Source organism: Netta rufina (genome assembly GCF_964035555.1).
Source record: "Netta rufina genome assembly, chromosome: 2".
NCBI lineage: Eukaryota > Metazoa > Chordata > Aves > Anseriformes > Anatidae > Netta > Netta rufina.
In genome coordinates, this window is record NC_140124.1 from 33,677,300 (window position 1) to 33,704,426 (window position 27,127).

The following is a 27,127-nucleotide window of genomic DNA, read 5'->3' on the forward strand; positions in this document are numbered from 1 at the left end:
TCATTAACACCTCGATGTTACAGCAGCCTTACATACCGACATTTCAATTGATTTGTGTCCAAGCTTTTCATTCAACAAGCCTCACTTATTACAGCAGCACGTCCAAGTTCAGACATCGATTTCCCCCCTCCCTGCAGGCTGGCACTAACACTTATCTGCAAGCCAATTCCAGTGATGCTGGTGGGAACAACAGCCCAGCAGTCTGGTTTTCTGAGGAGGAGTGAGTTGAGACCCCCTGCCTCTGCTGGGCTCTCACCACTGGCCTTGTGCCACCCATGCCACTTGTCAGCCTGGCTCACTAAAGAGGAGGGCAAAAACTCAGTACAAAAGGACTGGAAATAAAAGTATGACATTTCAGTAAGTTGGAGCAGCTCACAAAGTGTTGGATGAGCTCCAGAGCCAGAGTAAGGCTGCATAGGGGAGTCAGTAGAGATGAGGGGAAGGAGGAAAGGGAAGGGCAGCAAGAGCTCCCCTGTCTGGCAGCAGGGAGCCTGACCCACTCAGCAGCTGTGGGGACCCCCAAGCTGGGTCTGCACACCTCCCCGGTGCTTCAGACACAACATGTGCCCAGCCATGTTTTATCTGGGCCTGCAGTTGCTCTCTCTGGGCTAATTTCAAGTGAAACTGGTACCTTTACACTTCCTGCTTCACATCTGTTTTAAGAGGCTGGACTAGGTCCAAATTTGTCACTTTCTAGAGCTTGCTGCCCTAGCACCGAGATAACTAGTTTTGTTTATGCACCACACATCAGTGGGCACTAATGACATCCTATGAAGTGAAAAAACATCAGGCAGTAAAACTTTGACTTCCAGTTCAAAGTCAGACATTCTTTTGGGTTGCACTTACTAAGCCACTACACACAACAAGAAGTCAGTTCACAAAAGAGAGAAAATGGCCATGAGGGCAATGTCCCTTTTTCCACCAGACCACAGAAGACCTACAACATCACAAAAACTGAAATCATGTTACTCATGTACTCAGCTGTCAGAAGATGGCTGGAGCTATGAATTACTTCCAACGAGTCTGTAAAAGATGACTCAGGCTGAAAACTAATAGAGCAAAAAAGTTTTCTAATTTATCCTCCAAACCACATGGTGCTAGTTCTGGTGCAGGGGAGAGAGAAGAAATTCACAGCCCTGAAAGAGGAGAGGGAAAGGCAGGACAATGGTTTCTTTTGGTGGTAGCCTGAACCCAGATCAGCCCAGAGTAAGCATAAAAACAGAGCCTAAGAGTGTACATTTATGCATATCAGGCAGGAACATACATACCTGAAATTCTACAAAGAAAACAGAGATTGCATAGGAGAGCCACAAGACCCCCAAAGAAGTGGAAGTGGTGTTCCGGAATAGAATAAAAGTGATCTCTCCTGTTGATGCTAGCAAGGAGGAAGCACCACTCCTCCCTGAAGGTATTTAGTAAATACAGGCTGCTTTTCCCAGATGACTCCCCACCACCACCACAAACACCAATTCAAAACACATTTGCAAATAACTCTTAGAATGAGCCAAATAGTGCTTTTAAAGCAAATTCATTAGCTGTCAAGTGAACAACTTGTCCCTAGTGACAATCACCTTGGAAGAGGCACCAGGGCCTGTGCCAAGAGACACGCTGCCAGCTCAAGGAGAATCTGCGCCAAGCCACGAGGCAGGGAAGAGATGGGGACGTGGTGGTACATTTGGTCCTGTGATGGGGAAGGAGCAGGTCCAGAGTGCTGGGTGCCCTCTGGGAGGGCTCTTCTATAGTACATGAGCAGGTGTACATAGGGGGCTTCAGGTTCCCCATAGGGGATGCCAGAAGGAGGAAACAGGGAGATGAACCTTTGCCTGGGTGAGCATGAAGTACAAATAGGGCATTGGGACTGGCAGCCCATCTTGAGGGCACAGCCTGCACAGGAAAGGAGGCTCAGGAAAAGGTTTTAGAATAGTACTGCTAAGATCCACATCTTTTTACACCACAGATAACATGGTCTGAAATTGGGAAACACTATAAAAGTTGTTGCTGTGATATTTAAAACCAATAGAAACACAGGGAGCAGAGCAGATTTTTAAAATTCCAGCTAGATTTTTAGAAGCAGTACCTAATTAAATGACTGATGCTACCAAGTATGGCCTATACCTGGGTTTAAATTTATACAACTTCAGCTGGACAATTGTTTTCAAACAAGCTGAGAATCTCTCCAATTACATAAAGTTAAGCATGTGAGGTTATTGATGACAATAGTTTAATATATGAGCAAAATCCAATTTCTGAAGGGTTTGGAGAAAAATTCCCCCATAGCATATCGTACAAGATAAAGTGTACTAATGAGAGCATGTTTCAGTCTTCATTTGAAAGATCAGGCATTGCAGCACTGTGAGATATTGTGTTAGTTCTTTATATGACAGAGTATTGAACTGGCTCGATGACAGAAATTCCCTATTTATTTCCTAGAAACTGGTTAGCGTTCTAACCACAGGATAAGGATACTACAGAGCATGTTCTCAGTCATGCCTTTTGGGGATACATTTGAATTTTCTCATAGTTTTTAAAATCTGGGATTTTGATTTGGCTTCATCCCTACTTCAGATGATGTTGTCTACTAGCTGCTTGTGCTTTCCCTCCTGCCCAAGCTGTTCCAACAACTGCTGATATTTCTGCCTTTGCCAGCAATGCAGTCGTGGTAGCATCAGCGATGCTCCATACATCTGCTAGCAATTTAATCCCCATCATGCTCAGAAAGACACAAAGCAACAGCGCTTGACGCTCCAATTCAAGTGCTTTCCTCTGCTGGGATTTAGTACAGTGGTAGCAGCCAGCAACTTGTCTACACTAGAAGTCACACTAACACTACAGAAGAGGCCTTGGAAATTGTAGGGAAATAATAATTACAAATACAGGATTCAAGGCCTTTCTTCTATTCTGGTATTCCTGCGCAGCAAGCAAGAAAATAAAGCTTTGTGTCTTTTATATTAATTAAGGAATTGTTTTTTAAAGTTTATTTTTATTAATTAAGATTGTTAAATATTTAGAAGAAGGAACAGGGGGATTTAAACCTGTAAGCACCTTTAAACTTCAAAGAAACAAGGACAGAATCAGTGTTGTTCCCCCAGCAAATTGTTTAAACTTCCATTTCAATTTTTTCAAATATTTAGCTTTTCACCTAGTTGTATTACCAAAATCTGGATTAAGAGTTTGCAGTGAACAGTCAAATTTTAATAGTTTGTGGTTTAAAACATTCAAATATATTTGTCTATTTGATCAGGCCTTAATCTGCGAACATACCCATGATCATCTTCATACTGATAAGCAGTTCTTGATAAGCAGTTCTAATAACATTTGTGTATAAATATAAGAAAATGAGTGTTTGTAGTTTCAGGACTTTATCACTATGTCCCTAAAGAATTTAGCATAGTATTTTGTGCATTCCAAATTGGATTACTCGGTGTGCTTAAAATTAAATAAATACTTCAGTGCTGTACTCTATCAGGGCTTATTTCCCTAAATATAAATAGCCTGAAAACAAAACAAAACAAAAAATTAAAAAACACCACACACCATCAAATTTGGAAACACATGTGGTGTATTACAGACTACCTGGTAATGAGATCATTTCTATTCCCTGAAAGGGGGATTTCTGCAACTGCTCAAAGCCTGAATCCTAAATTGACTAATGTGACCACAAAGGAAATTATACATTCAGATGGATTTTGAAAAAACATTTAAGCATCCAAGCCTAAAATGCACTTTCACAAGTATTCACACTGGAAAGTTCTCACATTCCAACCATGAGAGATAGTGTATATAAAAAGATCACAAAGCTGAATCCAAATTCACTTACAAAAACAAACACACGTTTGTGCTTTTCTCTCTCCAATAATCATTCAAATCTAACACTGCTGCTCAGGAAAAAAAATAAATAAATAAAAAAATCCAGCAGGGGTATTTATTAATTTCCCTCAGGCTTCTCTCCCACTCCACACAATTCAAAAAGTAATTATTTTTTTTTCCTACATAGATTTCTTTCTCTCATTATGAACCCTGAAAATGATAATATCCTAATAACAATAGAAAGGACTGTAAACGTTCAACTGATGAAAGTCAGTATTTTTTTTCCCCCCTTCTAAAAAACTGATTTGCTCAAAACAAGCACCTAAATAATAAGTGAATTTCCATTCCAGCCCTGATATGAAAATGAATCCTGGCAGAAAGCTGGGCTATACCTTCCTGACAATCTATCCCCAACGTGCAATACAAGAAGGCAGCAATTTCTGTAAGAATAAAATGCTCATTTAATCCAAGTGCTTGGTCATTCCACGCAAGAAGGGGGGAAGGGAAAGAAAAATCACTGCACAGTTTGTGTTATTGCTTGGCCAACTTCACATTTTTGCATTTGATATCACTCACTTCTATAGGGTTTCTGAGCAGAAATTAGATATAGGCGTTGTGTTTAACAGATGAAATGTTACTGCTGTTTGACGGTGGCTGCATATAGCGAGTATTGTCATGAATCCCAATCCGTTTCCATGTGGCAGCAGATTTTTACTTGTGGTTGCTAAGGCACTGCAAGCAGAGTTGGTTCTGCAGATAGCTGACTTTCAGCAGATATCGTTCATAGGAAATGTAGAATATGCCTGACTTTCTGCCAAGTAATATCATAGCAAACAATCTTCCCCACTGCTCTTCTCAAAAGCCACCATCAGAATCCATGGATAATGAAGAACTGATGGAACAACTTCCCACATTAATATTAAAGATGAAATATAAAATTCTTTATAAAGGAAATTGCTTTGATCTTCTTAAACTTCCTATACTTACGTGTATCAGAAGAAGGTCAAAAAGCTATCAAATAAAACATCTGTATTCAGCAAAGCTTGCAATTTTGGGTTCCCAGGTGAGACCGAAGAGCTCTCTGGACACACCCAAATGGGTCATTAGTGAAAGGAAACTGAGGAGTGCTTTCTCACCCGTTTTCTGTACAAAAGGAACTTGCACGAATCTGAATAAGTTATTTCACAAAAGGGAAGTTTACTAATCACGCTTCGTTCTTGCCTCCCCCAAAATGAAAGAACTGAGGAAAAAAATGGTTATTATTTATATAGACAAACAATGCTCTTCAGGTTTACACACTTATTTCTGAGACAACAGCCATTATAGGAATGTGTTTAGAAGCATCTCTGCATTTTCCAGTATATTTCCCACCAAGATAAGTAAGATAAGTATGGTGGGATGTAACTAACTAACTAAAAAAAAAAAAAAAAAAAAAAAAAGGTTATTTGAAGCATAGAAAATCTTGCACAAGACACTCACACTCAAAAACTTTTAAAGCCACCATATCCTAACAAGGACTATAATTTACTGCACAATAGCCAATTTTGTTTGCAAAGCCCTTTTCTTTACCCAAAGTAAGTTAAGAATAGGAATAAAAAGTGACAGAAGAAAATACAGAAGAATGGGTCAGTTGTTCTTTCCTCTTTCCCAGTCGTATCATGGGAGGAAAGCCCTGGATAAATCCAGATTCAGGAAGCCATTGACAAGTGCCTGGACCTCCTCTGTACCTGTCCTGTGCCTCAACTACAGCAGCAGGATGCTGCCACTGAAATCAAATCAGTTCCAGAGAAATAGAGGAGTGGTGAACCATTGGAGGGAAATAGCTGGGCTTGTCAAACTTTATGTTTCTTACAAGAAAGGAGACAACCACTCTCCTGGTGATGATGCAGTTCACAAAATGACGCTGCTGACAAACAGGTCGTGTGTGCCTCTTCTCTACTTCTGGCTGCCTCTTCCCATCCCTGCCACCCTTCTGCCTTGGGCTACCCCTCATGTTTGTGAAGCCACTTACTCAAATAAGCCAAAGTACTAGTGGCTTAAAACTGGCTTAATGAGTAATGATTGATTTTAAACCCGATTACCTCACTCTGCTGTGAGCAAGACAGGCAAAAGGGAGCACAGGCAAAAGCAGTGGGATGCAGAGGGAGGCAGGAAGGGACAGCTGGGCTCAGAGGAAGCACTTGTTTATGCAGAATTAAAACTGTTCAAGGAACTATGGCATGAAATACATCTAATAAACCCTTAACTTCTCTGCCCTGTTAACACGAACAAAATTCAAAGGTGTCAGAGCAGAGCACTAGTAATGGGGAACTTAACCTCCCACCTGCATATTCACATGAGTACATCATTTAAGTAAAACAAAAAACTCACCTCTAACTCCATAAAGCTATTGTAAACTGAGTATGCTACAAGTACAGTTTACAACATAAAAACAGAGCTTAAACGTTTGATATTCTTTCTTATAAAAACAGTGTTTTTTTTTAATTTATATGCTAATGCAATGCTTGCAATGAGCATTTTTTTAAAATATGAAAAGCATAAAATCAGTTTTACTGTTTCTATGTTTAATATAATGTTAAAATATGCATAATACCTTTAATTGACTACTTGTGTTTCTTCATTAATCTAACTTCTTTATTGCAGCATTTTTGTTCCAGCTTGCAGTTTCAGTAATACCATTCATTAATGTTCCCTGAAATGCTTCCCAATACATTTCACTCTTCCTGGCTGTCAGCATTTTACAACAAAGCAGCATCCTCCCTTTTTTCAGTACAAAACAGGTGCTGTAGAGTAAAAATTGAGCAATATCACTGTATTTATTTCTCTTTAAACCTTAGCACTTCATACACAGAGTAGATGTTCTTTGTAATCTACCATCATGTTCCAGACCATCAGCATCTGATTTGGTTTCAATCTGGAGTATACCACCAAAGAGCAGGTGGGTATTTTTTCATTATTATTGAAATATTATACAACAATTAATATTTCTAAAGTGGCACGTGTTATAATTTAATAATAAATTATTTGAAACCTCCAAAAGAAAGCACGCTGGATATTTCACACTACAAATAAACTATGTTCCCAATTTCTCTTCACAGAGATCTGAATGAAGATGTTAACAAAACATTGAAATAAAGATCAGGAGTGGGAAAGTGTAGATTGAAAAGCTCTACATATGCAGGCAAAGTACCTCTGATGGCACATTTCTTGTGCTGCCAGTGAAATACTTTCTCATGACATTTCAAAATAAAAAATAACAACAAAAAAGGCAAAATGGCACAACAGCTTGGCAAAGAAATTCTGCAAGTCTGACTCACAAGCAAACAGTAGTAAAATAAATTTAGGAAAAAACAAGGTAAAGAATTTCATCATTAGTATGGAAAAATGGCATCATGGAAGAAAAATAAAGATCACTTGTCAAAAATACTGTATGGCCCCCACTTTTACAGAGGTGCATCCTCTGAAAGCACTTACAGTACAGCTCTTATTTTCAATCAAATGACTTCAGACAACATCTCATTTAGACACAAGCATCTATCTAGTTTATTCTCACTCTGTGTACTACTCTACATGCAAGTCATATAATAAAAATGTTGAATTTATCCTAAATTTGAGAATAGAATAAACAGGGGTAGGGGAGAAGGACAAAGGTTTAACAACATGCAGAACGTAAGTACTCAGAAACTCAGTTAATACACTAATAAAAAACAACAAGGGAAAGCTGCATATCCCAAAAAATACATACAATATATGCAAGCTCCTTACCTCCCCAAAGCTGCCATGTCTCTCAGAACAGCTATATTAAAACTCATGTACCATCACCTCTTGAGACATGCAAATCTTATCTATGTTTTCATCAATGCAAATACTTGTTTGGGTTATTGACTTCATAAAACCAACAAACGTTTGTTTATACATTGATCAACTCCTTAAACTGTCACACTTGTTCCCCTTGTTATTTGTTGTCCCAGCAGTATGGTTAAAACTTAGAATGACTGAAAATTAAAATAATCATCATGCTCACAATAGTCAGACTATTGCTGTGTATGTGCAAATAGTACAGAGGTTCCTGCAAATAAATTTTCAGGGAAAAGGAAGAAAGGGGGAAGAAAAGCCTTGCTAACAGTCACCTCTATGCCCCTGCCTCCTCAGGGGGGTGGATTTCAGAGTCAGAGAGGGCTGATGCATTTTATAGTCATTATAACTGCTATTTGTAGCCTCCCCTGCCATCAGCCTAACCTGCCAAAACAAGAAAACCCATTAAATTTCATGGTGGTTCTTGGAGGATGCAGGGAAAGTCTGAGAAAGTGGCAGCCATTCTATGAGGCTGGCAGATGTTAGTTTTGCAGAGCTGAGACCTACAGAAAGACATTCTCTGAGATTACAAAGTGAGCCACCAGAATCATGTAGAACTTCCCATGTAGAACTTAGCAGCTTCCTACATGACAGCCCTGTGACTCTCTCCCCTGTCCTGCACTACTGGGTTTCTGTCTCTTGCATTCCCTGTCTGGTACCAAGGCCTTCGTCCCAGTGGACAAAGATCATGTAAACGAGTAAGGTACCCCTGCCAAGAATAAAAGTTAGCTGCAGGTGGATGGAAGTGCTTATTCCCCTTTATTTGTGGGTCATGAGATCATCTCTGGGACACAGAGTAATTTTGGGCACTTTAGCACAGGAACACATTGACTACCAAGAGCAAAACTTTCAGAGCACTTGTTGTGTGAGGGAACTGGGTTGGTCCAGCCAGAAGACAGGAGTGCAAAGAGGGCTCTAATGCCACCCTCCACTATCCAAAAGGAGCTACAGAGGAAACAGAGCTAGAGTTTTCTCAAAGGTGGACACTTTCCTAGACACAGCATTTTAAAAAAGGGGCTCTGAAAGTGACACATTTTTACAATAGCCTTTCACCAACATTTCTCACCCCATGTGCCAGGTCTCACCTGCTGAGTGTGCTGAGGGTCACTGTGAAAGGACCTACCTCTGCTATCCACACTGCTGCAGATAATACTGGTGCCAGAACTCTGCCTTCAGCAGCTCACATTTGTCAGAGATTAAATATAATAAAATTTTAAAGCAGACAATCAATTAAAGAGGTGATTTATCTCACCCATCACTTACAAGACCCATCATGCAGATGTAAGTTCTAACGCTCCCTCTGTGGTGGTATCTGATGAAGTTGGCAGAGTTAGGTAGCTGATTCTCCTCATTTCAGACTCAGGGGCATCTTTGTGAATTGCCCTGGTGACCCTGCTGCAAGGATGCTCGCCTCTGCCACAAGAGTTGTAAAACACAGCTGAAGGGCAAAAATATCGAAAGTTGCTACAGCTATTTCAGTGAATGCCTGTCCACAGACACAGGAATAAAACTTCAAATACTAGCAAATATTCAGCAAACCAACTGTGAACAATCCTGACAGAATAAATAGCAAAAATGTCAATACGAAGTATATATTATTGAATAAGAAAATCCATTAAAATCTTAATTTATTCAAAAGCAATTTACAAATAAAGAAACAATTTTATAGATTTCAATAACTACAGCATATTTAATGCTTGACATACAAAAAGACAGATTTAAAATTCCATGCTTTCATTATGATTTATGAAAATAACTTGCAGTAAATTGCATCAGTTTAGCTTATTATTTGAAAAATGACTATATTTGTGATTTTTTTTCCCCATGAGCTGCACATAAATAGTCCATGAATTACATTACAAGCATATAGAAGTATGTTTTAATGGCCCTGTTCTTCACTATTTCAGAGAGCCCCGTGTTTACCGCTGCCTGCAGGATACATAGGTCAAAAAGTAATTTCCCAAACTTTTTTTTTAAAGTAGATTGCAATTATTCCTTTCAGGTACAAGATGCATGTTCTACATTTGCTAGCTGAGGCACCTAAACAAAAGGTTGACATTCTTTATTCCTCGCTCCTGATAAAAACTGATTCTCTGATTTTGCAGTGACTGACCTATTGGACAAAACACCAGACCATTCGGTGCACCTCTGCTTTATTCCTGCATCTCTCACTGGTACCAGCTTTCTACATGGGAAGGCAAATGACTTGCTGTGGGACCAGCGATGATCACTTTGCATTTCAAAGCACTTTTAGACAAACTAGTCAAGATCAACTGTGTCAAAGGCTCAAATGAAACTATCAGCTTTCACTTTTCTTACTTTTTAGATTTGCAAAGAGTAGGAGTGGCCTCCAAGCCATGTGAACAAGCTACGATTAAAGGAGCTCACATTATAATCTTAACAGTTGGAAAATCTGCAGTTGTGTTGTTTGTGTTGGCAGCAGTCTGCTACATGACCTCTGGGGAACAATATTAATTTCACTGACAGTAGCTCTTGGCACAAGTTGGTGCCAACCTGCTATGGACTGAATAGTGGGAGTTCTTAACCACTTCCAGAAGAACAGCTGTAATTTACTTGTTTGTCAAAAAAAAAAAAAAAAAAAAAAAAAAAAAAAAACTATTGAAGTTCAACTATTTTAGTTTCACAAAGGAAAAAGGCTTTGCTATACAAGAAGCTTAAAAAGCATCCAATACACAAGGAAAACAAATACATAAAACAAGAACTGTTCCCTTGAATCACACAACTTCTATGTAAAGTAGATCCAAGAACTCCTCACCTGCTCTCTACACAGCCTGTACTCTGTTAGACATCTGTGACCAACACCCTCGAACACCATGATTACACTGACCTTATCACACTAACCTTTATAACATCATTTTTTTGTGCTTGAAAACCTTTGGTTTGTCAGTCCTGTTGAAGCAGGAATAAATGAAAACTCAAGTGCACTCCATCTCCAAAGAGAGACTTATTACCACTGAGATGAGGAGAGACTTGAAAAACAGGGCAGTTCACCTGTAATTTAATCCTGAACATACAGTATCTAGAGTAATTTGGAATGTAATGTGCAATAACCATAAGGATAGGGTTAGAACATGAATAGCAGTTTAACATACATGAACTACTAAAAGCAGCTTAGGTAAATTCAGCTTTCAGTAGACTTTGATCAGAAAACAGCATAGATGAAAGGCACAGATGAGTCTTGCAAATTTCTGAGCATGGAAAAAAGCAGCTCAAATGCCAAGTACTTAATGGATATAAGTTTTAGTTAAGTATGATAACATCATATCCAAGTCATGTAAGTGACATATCTTGTGCTTATTAAGTTATTAAAGTAAAAGATGTGCTCAGCACCCCCATAATGTCACATAAACATTTCAGACATTTTTAGATTGGGATCATCTTCACAAATACAGGTTCCAGGTTCAAGGACAAAAAGAAGTCTCTGAACTTAGGCAAGATTTCTGCCCTAAAGAGGCAGATTTCCCCGATGGCACTCCTTACCCTTAACTTTAATTACCTGCCTTTCTCCTGAAGTATATTTTTATTTTCATTCTTTATTCATATAACATTTTCTGCACACATTTCAAACTACTAAAGCACATGGGTATGTCATTTATTTATGTTACATTATTCTGAATTTACTCACTGTAATGCAAAATTACATCTTAAAGACAAAGTCCTTCCTTTTGGTGCTGTGGAAGTCCATTCTCTCTGCAGAAGGGCTGGGGACCTCTTGAGATTTTCCAGCTGATAGCAGGGAGTCAACACCTTGAAGACCTTGCTCCAGCAGGAGACATTTGAAAAGATAAGGGATACACTCCTCACAAGGGTTCCCCAAAGAACCCTTACGAGGGCTCTCTGCATTCACCATTTATTTTCTACACAGTATGAGCCAGATCAGAGAAGGCCAGCACTCTCATCAGGCTTCACAGCACAGGTGTTCATCCAAGCTGACTTTAAGCAAAAAGTCACAAAATTTGACAAACTACTCATGTGAGATTGATGTTCCACTCAAATTCTTCAGAAATGAAAGTATTAAACTGTAGAGCACTAAACAATTTCTGGAGACTCTCTCTCTATATATAAAAATACATATTTTAACAAAGCCTAAACTCTAAATGAATAAATAAATAAATATATCTTCTTTCAACTGGTCCCACAGCAGACCTGACAATCTCCCAGCCCTCAGGAAAACAAAACAGAAACAAGAAAAAAAAAAATGAAAAAAAAAAAAAAATAAATAACCCTGCATAAAACCAAGACCTGATAGTTAAATCACAGGGTTCCTCTCTCTTTAATTCATTTCTTATGTGTATTAGGAGCCCTTTAAACATATAAACATCGAAAAGCACCTTTTTCCCATTTACAAGAAAGGTTCCATTCCTTGATGAGGTAAAAAAACAGTTTGAGAGTAAAAAAATTAGAAGATTTTTCTATTTTTACATCCGATTAAGTGATCTGAATTCATTAACCTTTAACTGCATTTGCAATTATTATCTAGTTTTGCATCCCAACAGAAGTCCTACCATCTGATGTCTATGTACGTCCTAGTCAATCTTATTCCCATATTCAAAGGCATATGTAAAAAAAAAAAAAAAAAAAAAAAAAAAAGGTGCTACAGTCTAAATTAGCATTAGAAGAGATAAATGTGAAAAAAGAAGTCCAGAATATGAAAGTATAGCAGGGATCAGAAGATCACAGTAAGTGTTTAACTGGAATTGGCACAGTCCAGTGAAAACTGTAGTAAGTAGCCTTCCTACTCAATTGTTTTTCTGCATTTGTCTCTTGCCTTGCAAGTTGTGGATCACCTCTTAAAGGTCTTTTCAAAATATACATGAGGAAATAAGCAAAGCCTGCACTTACAGAATCTGAAATTACACCTCAGAGGAGCATCCCAGTTCCTCCACAAAAAACATCAGTGGTAGCAGCACAACTATATTTAAGGAAATTGTACTCATTAGAGCATATAACAGAGAAGCAGAAGAATATTAAGTGAACATAAGCATGCTTATCAATTGTGTAAACCATCACATAAAAAAAAATAAAAATAAATAAAAATAAAAAAAAAGTAGAATAGCCTCTGCATTACTCACAGCTAAAGTGTAGCTGAACATATCCTGAACAACACATCCTCAAGGAGCCAGCAAAACAGTCTGCTGATGCTGTAGTACAATTAGAGGAAAGAACTCATACATCACTGCCTTTCTACAGGGTCACATGTCCACCACCTGAGGACAGTCGGGCCTGGTCAGTGCTAGGAAAAACCCAGTTGAGGAATTTCTGACCATCAGACTAAGAAGCAGCTCAAGTATTCCCTGTCCTGTTTGCTGCTGCATCCTCTTCGCCCTACCACATGCACAACTGTCCAAGGCTCTTCTGGGACCCTACATGAAGCAGGAGCTCTGACCTGAACCACCTTCTTCTGCTTCACTGGACTAAGTCACAAAGTCATAGAATCATCTAGGTTGGAAAAGACCTTCAAGATCATCAAGTCCAACCATCAACGTGACATACTGAGTCCCATCACTAAATCATGTCCTTAGTGCCACACCCACACTTTTTTTTTTAAGTGTATACAGAGATGGGGACTCCACCACTTCCCTGGACAGCCTGTCCCAATGTTTAACCACCCTCTCTGTGAAGAAATTCTTCCTAATACCCAATCTAAGCTTTCTCTGGCACAACTTGAGACCACTTCTTTGCATCCTACTACTAGTCACCTGAGAAAAGAGACACCCTCCGTTTGGGTAGCTATAGAAAGTGACGAATCATAGAATGGTGAGTTCCTTGAAAGGATGCTTTGTCCCCTAGAAATTAAAGAGTTAGACTGACCATATTTTTTCAGGTCTAAGGTCAACAAGAATTAATTTTCTTACTCTTTAATATTTTGCATCATAACCCACGCTTGCAACTCTGATCTCTTCAATATGTTGTTATCCTCCTTCCCCTTGCCCACCGTATCCTGGTTACCAGCCCACCCAGATTTAAAAGTCAGTAATAAATACCATTTTAAGTCAGCAAGTGTTTTCTGACCTACGCAAAGCAGGAGGTGGGAGAGAAAGAAAGAGGAGCTGCTGGAGACCTGCTGTCTTTAAAAGTTGCTTCAGGCAATATGTTCACAAAAGATGCTAACTTGTTAGTGAAGTTTGACTGAAATCAGGAAAGCAAAATGATACAAATTATTAATACACTGTAGAACTCCCCACTGCCGTTATTGAACTGTCCAAAACTAAGAGTCATACTCTACAGATGTTTCTATAAACACTAACAAAACCCAAGATGTCAGTGACATAACAGCCTGCCCTAATCAATTCACCAAATGAGCTTGGGCCAGTCTGATGCCCTACCAAAGTAGGTAACACCTACTGGTGTTAGTAGGTAACACCTGTTTAACCTCTTCTAGACCTTTCACCGTGACAATCTCAGAAGCCTGTCTACCTCAATTTTGTAGCAGAGACACCTAAGCCATCAGCTAATCTCTGGTGCTAGGGCAGATTGATGGCAAACTGCCAAACTTACTGTAAGAAACCATCATTTTGAGATACACTGTCTTTAATCAGTTTGCTCACTGCTCCATCCTTTCCCACACCAGATTTTGGAGATGACTTCAAGCCAGTTGTTTCAGTACCACTAACCACATAGGCTTCACCAATTTCACCCAAGCCACCAGTATGATACCTATTTGGTCACCTCCTAGTTGTCAAAAGAAACTAGAAAAATAAACAGTTTCTGTACCTTCTTGGTACTGGGATACACACACAGATGCTTCTGATGTGGAGACGAGGAATTACGAGAACAGGGATTGAAAATAAAGATGCAGGAATTTGGCAAGTGTTGGGTACAGAACAAATGTGATCATCATCCTCTTGCAAGCACCTCATCAAGATGCTTTTCCTTTCACCAAAGAGAGATCAAGACATTCCTGGTGTTCCTTGGGTTTGGATTTGATATGCTGAAACCCACAGGTTTTGCTGGTCTGTTAGAAGCACCGGACACACCAGCAGAAGTTAGCTGCAGGGCCTCAACGACATCACTTCTGTCAAGCAAAGTTTTGCCTTGGAATTCACATCCCTGCTCCATCCACCAGGATACGATCAAAAGATCAGATGGGTTCATCAACAACAAAGCAATGGAAACGGGAACGCTCCAGGGTTTGGGAGATTACATGGGAGGTTTGTTTGCATGTTTTTCACATGCCTCATGCTTGTTGACATTTATAACTTCTCCATTTGTGCCAAGAGATAACAATGACTGACTCACGAGGGAAAAAGTCGCGGTATAAAGAAACAAGCATACACACTGAAACTGGAGTTAGCTGGCTCAGGCTGAACAGAAGATGACTCACAGACCCGCAGTATTTAGCTTTGTTTCTAAAAGTCAGATAACACCAGAAACTGCTACAACAAGGGGTGAAGTCAGTTTTCTTCCTTAACTCAAGGTAAATAACAAATACAGAAATAAAGCAAGTTTTTGGTTTGGGAAGACTTACTAACCTTATTGTTACCTCTTAAATGCCATGTGACAATTTTTAACTCCGGTTTATAAAGAGTAATTATTATTGTCTCTGGATAGTTTCTTTGAAAAGAATCTTATTTACAGAACAAAAGAATGTAATATTTCCTTATCCACTCCCATCATCCTGCCACAAATTTTCCTGTAATGTGTTTTGTTATTAATAAGAAACTGAAGTAGGTCCTTTTCCCCAGCCTTGACAAATGGGTTGTCAAAGACCTTAAGTCTAATAAGAGCACAACTTTTAATAGCAATGTAGCTATGTTAGCTACCTTTTGTGCTTAGATGCAACAGTCCACTATAGAGATGTTTTATGTCTCTGATTTTAATAGAGATTTGCAAGCTTAGAGAACAGTTGTCAGTAATGCAGCATTCTTCAGAAGTCTTTGGTAACTGGTTTCTGTTAGACAGTTTTGTTCCAAATAACAGTTTTGCCCTAAAGTTGCCAAAGCAGAATAATAATAATAATAAAAAAAAAAAAAAAAATTATTTTCCTCCTCCTCCCCACCCATTCTTTGACTGGACAGGTAGCTAATTCTTAGTAAGCATACATGTATTCTCTAGTCCATCACTGCAGCTTTTAAAAAAAATACTGATAGTAGCAGAGCCAAAAGATACTCTTGCAGAGCCCTGCTCAGTGATTATTTGACAGAGTTGTTGGTTAGCAGTCTGCATAGCACCTCCCAAGCAATCATTTCATAGGAGTTTCAAAATTCACAAAGTCTTCTTTTGTTATTATTTTTAAACAACAATAGAGTCTTTGACACAGTACTTTGTAACAAGGTCAAGACTGATGAAATTAGCTGGTTTTCTCATACATTCAGAGCCAATCTATGTAGCAATACCCTATTGTTATACCTCAGCTTCAAGAGTACAGACTCATACTAATGCAGAGAATTCCCCTAATGAAGCTACAGCAGTTGATTCTGAAAAGACAAAATACTGTAATTGATCAAGCAATAGCAAAGTAACGAAGGACAAGAACAGGATTCAACAGTTCCAAACACGAAAATACGAAGATATCCCGATGTTACATCCTAGGGTGAATGCTGTTTAATAAAACATAGTATTAATACAAGCAAATTTTGCTAATATTATTTTAGTAGATTCACAATCAGAAGTCTATAAACAACTTCATTTGGACCTAATCAAGGTAGGTATGTGGACAACTCCACATTAAATTATGTTCATCAAGATCAAATGCAAATGCCCACTGAAAGGAAAAAATGCTGACAACTTCTGTGGTTTTAAATTAAATGTACCAATATAAAGAAAGCAATCTGAATGGCTGTGAAGACATTTCAGTGAAGAAATGATCTATGCCAACAGGAACTCTACAAAGATAACAAATTTTTAGGATGAAAAGCACATGTGATGGAGAGAGGGAGAAAACTGAACAATGTGTATAAATCAGCAGTGCGGTCTCATCTAGATTATATTCAGCACAAGCCATCACAAGTTCAAGGGGACATTGCCAAACCAGAAAGTTCAAAACAAGGTAACAAAAACACCTCTGAAAAGGAGATTTTTTTTTTCCAGATAGTCATCTAGAGAGACTGGGATTGCTATCTTTAAAAGACAGTTGTAAAAAAGAATACTTAACTAACTGTGCAGAAGTCAGCAGAAATGAACAAAATGGTCACTGAAATTAAAGGTGGGCTATTCAAGTCCAATCAAAAATAAACATTTTCATTAACACAAGAAAACAAAAGTTAATTTTCCTTCCCCTGTAATGTCACTATCACCAAACACTTCACTCAAACTCTGAAACCATGAGTTTCAAGATGAGCCTGGAGCCAAAATACCAACAGATTCATTAAAAAGCTGGATTTCTAGGAGTAACGTGAACAGCTGTAGCTACAGCAGTTCACAGTAACAGCCACCATCAGAATATAAGGTATCTCCAGCTATTTGAGTCCAGAAAAAGACAACGTATCAGGCAGACTATATAACATTTGTCCAAAATACTCACATGATATGATAGAGAAAACTTTTATCCATGGCTACTGTTACCTGTTAGAATAACTTTAAAATTTGTGGATGTTCAACCAGATGAGCCATTATCTTGACCCACTACTATGTTTCGTATCTACACTAGTTTCCTTTGAAATAATCATATTTTATTTAAATAAAACTACTACCAGTATTATGTAAATATTTATTACCACATTGAAATGCAAATAACTGAGACTTTTTAAGCAGGATTTCAGATAAATTCTCAGTTAATGCATACATTGTTTGAACGGAGAACAGACATCTCAATGGAAATAAACAAAACAAGAGACATCACTCCAGCTGTTCAGCTCGGAGACTCACCAGTCCTAATGCATGTCCTGGCAACCTAACAGACCTATTGATTTGCAGCCATTCATTGAAGTGCAGTGAAAGCCATAATTAGATAAATAGCTTTGGTAAAACTAATCTGAAACTCATTTGTTTTGGGACTGTCTGTTTAATGAGATAAAACTAGAAATTAAATATCTGTTGAATGTTCTTCTTCATATTCTTGAACACAATAAAAAATATAAATAGATGTACTCATTTAACTGCCATTATTATTTTTGCATTTTATGTATTTTGTTCCAGCAATTGCCATCAAAGACAATTACAGAGACAACATTTATGAATGACTACACTAACAGGCTGACCAGTTCTATCAATCTCTTTCATACACATGGGTACTGAGTTATAAAGAGAACAGGTGTTTTCATCACTTGTAAATACTTTTCAAGAGAACAGGTTACAGTTTTATGAAGGCATGTATAGGATAAGTTTTTAAAGTATCTTGGCATTATCATGTCCAGAGATGGAGCCTTTCTTTGTGAACAGAAGTCAAATTCTGGTTAAGTTTTCAATGTGTTTATATCAGCAGGATTATTATATTTTTAAGTGATTTCTTCCAACAAATTGCTGAGGAAGACTACTTTACAGAATTCCTGTGTCATGATTACAGTGAGCGCAATTCAGCACTGGCATGGACAAGTGTTACAGTTTACCAGTTAAGCCAAAACATTCGGAAGCATGGGATACAGATGCTCTCACCTTTCCTCTTTGGCAGCTAACTGCTGGATTCTGTTTTTGTTCATTTAGGACTTGCATCTCCCATGAGCTTGGCCTATCTTCACAAACTCTGCAAGCTTCAGTTCATCCCTTAACACAGATTCAGCAACAGCCTGGCAGCCCACACACCCCAGATTTGCTTTCTCTGCCAAGTGGCTTCAGGCGATGCAGAAATGACACTGCAACAAAGTACTGGGATGCGCAAGAGCTGGGATCCCCATCAGATCTGATGGATTCTTCCAGCTCACTCCTTCAGCCAGCCAGTAAACAAAAAGCTATTCTGTAACTTTCAGAACCAACCATGCATACGTATTGTTTTTTCTCCCCTTCTTTCCATATTTAAAAAAATCAATTTATGCATCACCAAAGTGCATTCACCTATGGGATGAATAGACCATTTGCTTAACAGTGTGCAGTAGCAGTCTATGACAGTAAATGATTACCACATTCAGCTGAAATCATAAAGTGTTTTAGGATCACTGAGTAACTATCTAAGCCGAACTTGGATGGAAAAAACACAATTAAATGCTTAACTTCTTAAAAAATAAGCAAGTAAAACATAAACACCTGCTCTGCTTCCCGCTCCCCCAACAAAGCAACATCAAAAACTCTTGATGCTCAAAAGTGGTCTGGACCTCAATTTTCTGTTTGTTTTTAATTCAAAGAAATGCAGTACTTCCACTGGTTGGCTGCTCTTCATCACTGACCTGTGGACCATATACTATCTACTGCAGGGGTATGGTTTGCCATACATACAGTAATATCTTTGCAAACAGCCACTGCCCTTTCCTTGGTGCTGCTTGTTCCACAGTCCCAGTAACAATGCTAACAAGCAATCTGCAGAAATGCTCAGAAAAAACAGCAGTGGGAGAAGCTACCAGCAGATGAAGCACACGCAAATAAAATGCACTCCATAATGAAGCATTGATGAAGCTTCTGGCCTCTGAACTATTTCTTTCCTTACTTCTCCCAGCCCATCTGTTTCACAGTCATGTAAGGCAGTCATGTAAGTTGGAGGTTCAGGAAGCAAGGACAGAAAGGCAGCCCTCTTTGATCAAATGAAGCCAAAGAGCACTCTCAGAACAGGACAGCCTCTCTCTTCCTCTCCAAATACCTGATGTCATCTTTCCAGCATCTACCTGCTTAGATAATACAATCCATGGAGAAACAGACTGTACATCTAATTTCTTTTCAGAAGCAAAGTGAATAGAAATCCAAGGAGGATGGAGTACTTAATGTTCAGTTTACTGAAAGAGTATCTAAACTGCACAACACAAGCTGTGGCATTTTATTCTTGGTATGTTGTCGTGACTTTTTTGGTAGCATTCCAAGTATTTTCACACTTTGACAACTCCATTCTGATTTGTTAAAAAATATGCATAATCAATCATGAAGTTAAGTTATAGATGTATAAGTTACCAGCATTATAGTAAATACTAATAAACTTATTTGGAAAATAAAATTATTACAGACATTTGTGCTCAAAAAAATCAGCTGTTTTCATCTGATGATACATGGTGAGTGTGAAGAGTTCAAGTCAGAAGCCAAATTAAGGGGAGAAAAAGAAAGTTGTATTCCTCATAGCCAACCAATTAAAAGGGCAAACTAGAAATTGTTCTGTACTTTAAGATTTATTGGGTTAATTCAGTTCTAGAAACTGAACTCAAAAAAATCATTACTGATACTATGAATGTATCTCTACTTGTGTATATTTATACACACTGACAGATTTTCTCCTAAATCAGCAGAATAGTGCAAAAAAGAAAATATAAAAAAATATATTGACTTTTAATCAGTTAGCCTGCTGTGTTCTCTCTAGGAAAATCTCTCTTAAAAAAAGGAATTCATCAAAATAAAAAGTATACTATAGATTTAGATACTAATAATTGACCATGGATTAACGCAACAGCCATAAGTAGATCATTTTACAAAGTCAGACTAACCCAAGTCAAACCATAAGTTAACCAAGATAAAGGACATCATGACAATAATGAATAGGCACTGTCTTTTACACCTGAAAAATTGAAAGGATAATATTCAGATCCTACCGCCATGGCTTTTAATTTTAGAGCCTCAGTGACTTCATTTTTATCCTTAAACTCTTGCCAAAAGCACAGATACAATTAAAAATATTTAAATCAAAAGGTGGCACATAGATAACATTTATGCAACAAATACTAAAAACTAACATAAAACACTCCACTGAAATCTATCCATGTGTATGGATCCTAAGAGATCTGCAAGACTTAAGGAAAAAGAGGTTTTAGGTTTTGTGCATGAAGAATTGCAATCAGCTGTCTTCAACAGAGCAAGGCCATGGGCAACCTGCCTAAGACAACCCTAGGTCTACCGAAAACAGGGCAGCCTCACACTGCCCACTGTTAGAGGGTACCCTATTTTATTTCCTGTACTACAGCACCATCCTGAGCCCCAACCAATACTTAGAAAAGATGTCTCCCATCCATGAGTGACTACAGCATCTGTTGGCCTGGGGATCCAACACAGAAACATGGAGAGAATCCATTGAGGATCTTGAGGAGTTGAGCAGAGTCAGAACATAAGTCCATGTTCTGAAACCCATCATTTCATATGGTGACTGCATATGCTCAAAATATGGTGACTGCCTGAGGAAAGGTCAGGAACCATCGATGGACAGGAACACTTCAGATATAACCATGTAGGCAACTTCTGTCCACTGCCTGGGCCTACCGGTGCAGTAACTCTGCAGCAGTAGGTACTCCACATCTTGACAGACACCTTTAAATCCAGTTCTCTCAAAGAAACTTGTAATAAGCACAAGAGGAAAACATAAACCATCTTAAAGATATGGAATCTTTTGTATAAGGCCCATAGTAGTTTACATAAATATGGATAAGCTTCCTTTCCAATATGTGAAATATTACTTTTTTTTTTAATATTAAGGATAACACATCTGTTTTATTGCAATGGCTTTCCATGAGTTATGTTGAAAAGATGGAATATTTTATTTTTCTGTTTTTACCCTTTTTAAAAAGCCATTGCCTCCTATTTTCGGCATTTTCATTAGCATAAAAATGCACAGCTTGTTTTGTTATTTTCTCCCAGTACAGAAAGGCATTCAAATCACTGGGGGAACACAAGTAACAACAGGTGAATACAAACCTTAACACAGGTTGTCATAATTGCACAGCACTGTGCTTGTTCACTCATCCCCTTTGTCTAAGAAATCTAGTGTGGATTATCCAATAATGCAGCTTTGCAACCAAGAAAATTAAAGTATACTGTTCCATAAAGTGAATTTTGTTTAGTTCTGTTTAAATATATAAGAGGACAGTCAGCTCACTTATAAATCAAGCCTTCCTCTCCTCAAGATGTAACACTAGCAGAAATTTTCCAAATACTTGAACACGTTCCTTTTAATTTCAATTGAGCTGATTTTATTTTACACAGAGATACTCCTGATGGATTTCTAAGCCACAAAATACAGCATCCCACCTGAGAATCTGCAGGCCACATCCTGCACAAAGAGGAGCAAAGCTGAAAGTGAAATTCAGGATATCCTTGTTCAACCAAAATTACAAAAACATGCATGACCAATACATATTTTCATCAGTCCCTGACTGAAAGTTTTATTACTAACACACGAAAAAAGCAGCACCTGAAGACTGAGCACAGGCAAAATTTACTCAAGGTGCTTTCAGGTTGAGCTCAATTTGCAGCAGTGGTTAAAGATAAGACCATGTTTTATAGCAGCTGACAATGGATCAAAGGGAGTCACCAGGATACAATCTGGCCAAAACAGAGAAAGGAAGCTACATAGGTCCTACCCTATAGCAAGCTGGTGCATTTTCTGCTTCAGCAGAACTTCTGTGCATCTTCCATAAGTAAAAGCCACACGATGGCACCTCTTCCCTGCACGTGGGCAGCATCACCTGCACCCATCAGGGGTGCCAGAAAGTGTCTGAAATGCCAGCCCTGGCACTGCCAGCTGCACCTACAGTACCAGGGAAGCCACAGGCAGCATAACTTTGGGTTCTGCAAAGCCTTCTGGGTTACTCTGGAGGGCAGAGGAATGGGTTTGCCTTAGGTCTCATTCAGCTGTAGTTAATAAAGGCCAGGCGCAATTTCTCAGATGTCATAACGCATGGGCTAATTAAGAAGTATTCTCAATTTAGTAATTCACTGAACAGTGACTATGAAACAAATTATTATGCAAATAAACACAAGAGACACAGAAATTCCCTGTCAGCTACTGTGGTCACTGTCGCTAAGATATTTTACTCATTACTCAACATTTCATGTGTCACCAGTCACAGACCTGACAAGCTAAAGGATACTGTGAAAGACAATTATCTTAATCAAATACATTTAGTAGGAATACATAATAAGCCTGATTACAATAGAAAAATTTCAAGACTACTTACTGAAACTATTTTTAGCCCCATAATAACTGCCAAAATGATCAGGGTATTAAGCTACTGAGTAGAACTCTTATGGCAGGCTTTAAAGCAAAATGTCACCAATATCAATCAGCCCACTTCAATAATAGCTGTGACAGTAAAACTTTCGATTCACTAAGCCAATCCAGTATTTCTGTGCACTGATTTCAATCAGCACCACAACACCACATCTTTTAAAGGCAGGAAAAACTCCAAAAGTAAAGCATCTATAACACATGTTAATATAGGTACCAACACGATTGTTCTCCTATTTTTTTCCTACTCTTCTCATTAACAGATCTGGTCAAACAAGGATAAATGTGCTAATGAAATGTCTTGATCACACAAAACATCAGGCGTTCTCGAAACAAATGTAAACAGGATGGCATACAGGTAGATGAGGTGACTTACAGGACCAAAATATTAGAAGGATATACTTTAGCAGCCTGAGATACAAGGTCACTGTCAATAACAAGATGAAGAGCATCAAAGAAGAATATGAACTGCTATAAATGTCAGTCATTGGTGAGAGATTAACTGAATACAAGTCAGATCTATATGCTTGTCTCAATCAAAGGGTAACTATGAACTACCAGTACAATGTAGCCATGAAAAGAAGTACTGGAAATTCTGAATATTTCCAGCAGGGAATTTCTAATGTCCTAGCAAAACCTCATTTACAACATTATGGTTTCCCCAATTGCAGCATGAACTGATTCAAGGAAAATAACTTGAATGAGGTAACCAACTGAAAGCTTCTTACAAGAGACAAATAAAAGTTTACAAAAATGTAGGCTAAGAGGGGTTAGGATACTTCGTTTAATTAAAACAGATTGCATATAATTTGATGTTTTTCCCTGCCAAAGAAGAGTTCTCTGCAATAGCACGACAGCTGCCAGTGCCAGAATATATGACAGATCTCTCTAATACCCTCCAACCCTCCAACTATTTTCAGCTTGGGAACTTTCTGTGCTTGATGAGGATTATTTATGTTCAGTAAATTTCGATGAGCTTCCCTAGTCTCCCCTGAACTCTTGTAAACTCTTAGCTTTCATATCCTAACTCCTTAGTTCATTTTCAATCTGTAGCCTTACGTCCGGTTTACATGTTGATATACACATAGGGCAAAGCTGTCACTCAGAACAGAGCTAGGGTCTCTTAGTGTGAAGGTCATCTGAGAACATATGCCTGGCTGAAGACCTCTGGGAACCTCACAAAAGTCGTTACAGGATCTCAGAAGAGAAAATAGTCATGGTGTTTCTTCAGTTTCAAGCAAGTCACACAGGATGGCCCATGGTGAAAATTTCACAATATCAGAGAAACAGCGTATCAGAGTAGCACCATAATGTACAGAAGGTTTTCCAGCAGCACTACTGTGACAAAAAGCAACATCCACACTCAGGTATAACAGCACTGTTTTGGTTGTGTGTGAGAGTAAACCTAGAAAGCAGAAGAGGTCATTTTAAATGTGTATGTGTCTGTGTATGTGTGCAAGGTAACTGTCCCTCTGACTTCTGAGTGCCAGAAAGGACAGCAAGGCCAGTTCATGACTTGTGTACTCATGTTTACTGCTTGTACACTCAATACATGCTTCAAGGAGGCAAACTAGAAAAACAGAAGGCTCCTACTTACCAAAGATTTTCAGAAAGCATGTGGCAGAGGGGAACAGCTCCACAGAACACACTGAGCCAACATAACACATCCCTCCTCTGCCTCTGCACAAGCTCTGGTGGGTTGCAATATGTCTACTAGGCAAGGAACCCAGCTGAATCCACCCACCCCACCAAAAAAAAAATATAAAAATAAATATATATATATATGTATGTAGGAATAAAACTAACACAGCAAAAGACTGGATGATTTTCTGCTATTTTATCCAGCAGAAACAACAAAGCACCAAGCAGAGGAAGAGGAGTAAAACCCACCCCTCTCTCAAGCTCACTGTGAGACTGCAGCCAAACATCCAATGCCATCTCAGATATCTGTGCTAGACCTGCCCTTAGACCTAATTTAAGAACATCCACAGTCACGGACAATGCCAACATCCACTGCAAAGTTCAGGAGCTTTAAAAAAAAAAAGCATTGGGCATCCCCAGCAGAGGGATTCAAGGTTAGCTTTATCTAAATGACTAGGGTACAACAGAGTATTGGCATTTACCTGGGTGCACATTTCCCATTTACATGGGAAAGTGCAAACAAGATGGGTACTGCAGCTTTTCTACAAGGTGTTTTTCCACCTCAAAGTTCTTCAAGCGTATTAAAATCAGACACATGCTGACATAGAAAGGCAAAAATGTCCTCCTGTACTTTGGTTTTGGGGTTCACTGAACTGAGAGAAGAATGCCTGCTTTGTTTTATCTCTATTTTATTCCACATTGTTCAATTATCCCCATCTCTGGTCACAAGTTGTCAAACAGCCTAGTACCAAGGACTGAGAGGCCTAAACAGATTTAAAAAATATTATTCCACCCCATACTGGTTTGCAAAATTTATTCCATTTTTTGTATACTACTCAGTGCTCTCCCCCTCCCCTGCACCACAGGAAGTATTCTAACAGCATGCAGTGAAGTACATCCTTAAAATAATTATAGCACCCTTAACACTTCCATTATACTTTATTATCCATAACCTCCAAGCATGCATGCATGCAGATTATCTGTGTGTTATAGATGAGGAAGCAAACTGCACTGCAGGCGGTCCCTCAGCAAGTCAGCATCAGAGAGAGACCCCCCCCTCTTCAGGGGTCATAATATTTTTCTAGGAAATTAAACAAACCAGAATTTCAGCTGGTCAGCATTTATTTGAAAACAGCTCACCTAAGTGAGCAACATTCCTGATGAATCCAGCTGGACAAATAAGACTCTCAGCTTGGTGGCTTAGCAAACAAAAAAAAAAAAAGAAAAAAAAAAAAGCACAAAGAAAAAGTCACCAGAGACTAAGATCAGACTAAAAAAAAAAAAATTTGGGGGGGGGGGTAAAAATGGCTATTTCATAAACAAGCAAAAGAAAACCCTCCAAAAATGAACTTTGGATTAACCTGAAATACTTTGCTGAGGTGGAATTAATAAATCTTTATTTCATATTTGTTTTATTCAACCCTTTTCCAACCTTATTTTAAGGCTTTTCCAATTTGAGAGTCAGGTTTAAAAGGAAGAGACTAATTAAAAAAAAAAAAAAAAAGTGCTTTATTTTACTAATTTAACATGTCTATTCCCAGTCCCAAATATTGACATTTTCAGGGTTGAAGTTATTCTGTAAATGAAGTGGAAATATATGGAAAGTGCCATCCCCCTAAAATTTCATCTCTGGGGGGAAAGGGCACGTGGAGAATGGAGTAGGCAGGAACCAACACGGGCACTAATAAGGGAGCCAGACTTCTCCCTGGGGAATCACATGTGTGGAAGAGATCCTTCGTGCACCCCAAATATTCACCCTGTTTCAGAAGGGAACAAGTGACACTGACATTCCCTACTGGGCTGTCAGCCCTGCCTGCATCCCATGACACCCCACTAGAGACCTGCATCACTGAATAATTCCAGCTGAGTCCTGAGGAGAGGCAGGAGAATCCCTGCAAGCCCAGAGCTGGCAGAGCACAGCAGTCATGTCCTCCACATGGCACTAAGCCACCAGCCAGAAGGTCCTGCTGGAGCCATGCAGGATTTCCATGCAGCATTGCCAACTGATCCAAGATCTCCTGGAATGACTCCAGCCAAGCTCACAAACTCTCCACACTCTCTCCAGCTATCCTCCTGTCAGGATAGACAGGTGAAGAAAAACTTTGCAAGGTGAACCTCCGGGCGAAACAAAGCCACGGATGGTACCACTAGTAAATTTGGCAGCCTGTAACAGGGCACATCAGCACAGATGGGCTGACCCTCACCTGTTAGGAAGCAAGACGGGACCAAGGCTTCATCAAGGATGACTGAAGAACTGCACAAGCCAGGAGCCATGCAGGCTTCTCATCAAGGTGTTAGCTCACCCAATTCCAAATATTTACAGAGCAAATGCTCACAGTGATCACTTATCGAATGCTTTCGGTAGCAGTGAAGAGTAACCACGATGATCAGCCTGGGCCTGCTCTGCACGGCATCTCCCTGAAAAGGCACAAATCCCTTGTGCTGAAACAGTGTTTCAGACCTGCTCCAAACGAGCACAGGGACCAGCAGCTGCTGGGCACCGCTTCTTTCCTCCTCACAGGGGGGCTCACTCCACTGCTCTCCTGGGGTGCTTTTGAATAAATTAAGCTCAATGCAGAATTCAGAAAAGGTCTCATCTTCCCTGGAAGATGGACACCTGTAGTAAACTTCCTGTTAGGGCAGAAAGGACTTGGCCATTTAACACTCACTGAATCCCCTTAGCCCTGTGTTTGGATGGACACTTGCCAAGTGGATTACAATTTAACCCGAACAATAAAAATCATCAGTCATCTCCATACAGACTAGTCTTTATTCTGTGGGTTAAACTCACCTCAGAAA

At 39.0% G+C, this 27,127-nt stretch overlaps 1 protein-coding gene across 2 annotated transcripts in view; it reads right to left on the minus strand.

Annotated features, from left to right (window-relative positions):
• RAPGEF5 (Rap guanine nucleotide exchange factor 5) overlaps positions 1 to 27,127 on the minus strand; it is a 161,010-nt gene that overhangs the window by 131,634 nt on the left and 2,249 nt on the right. The gene's annotated exons all lie outside the window — the stretch shown is intronic.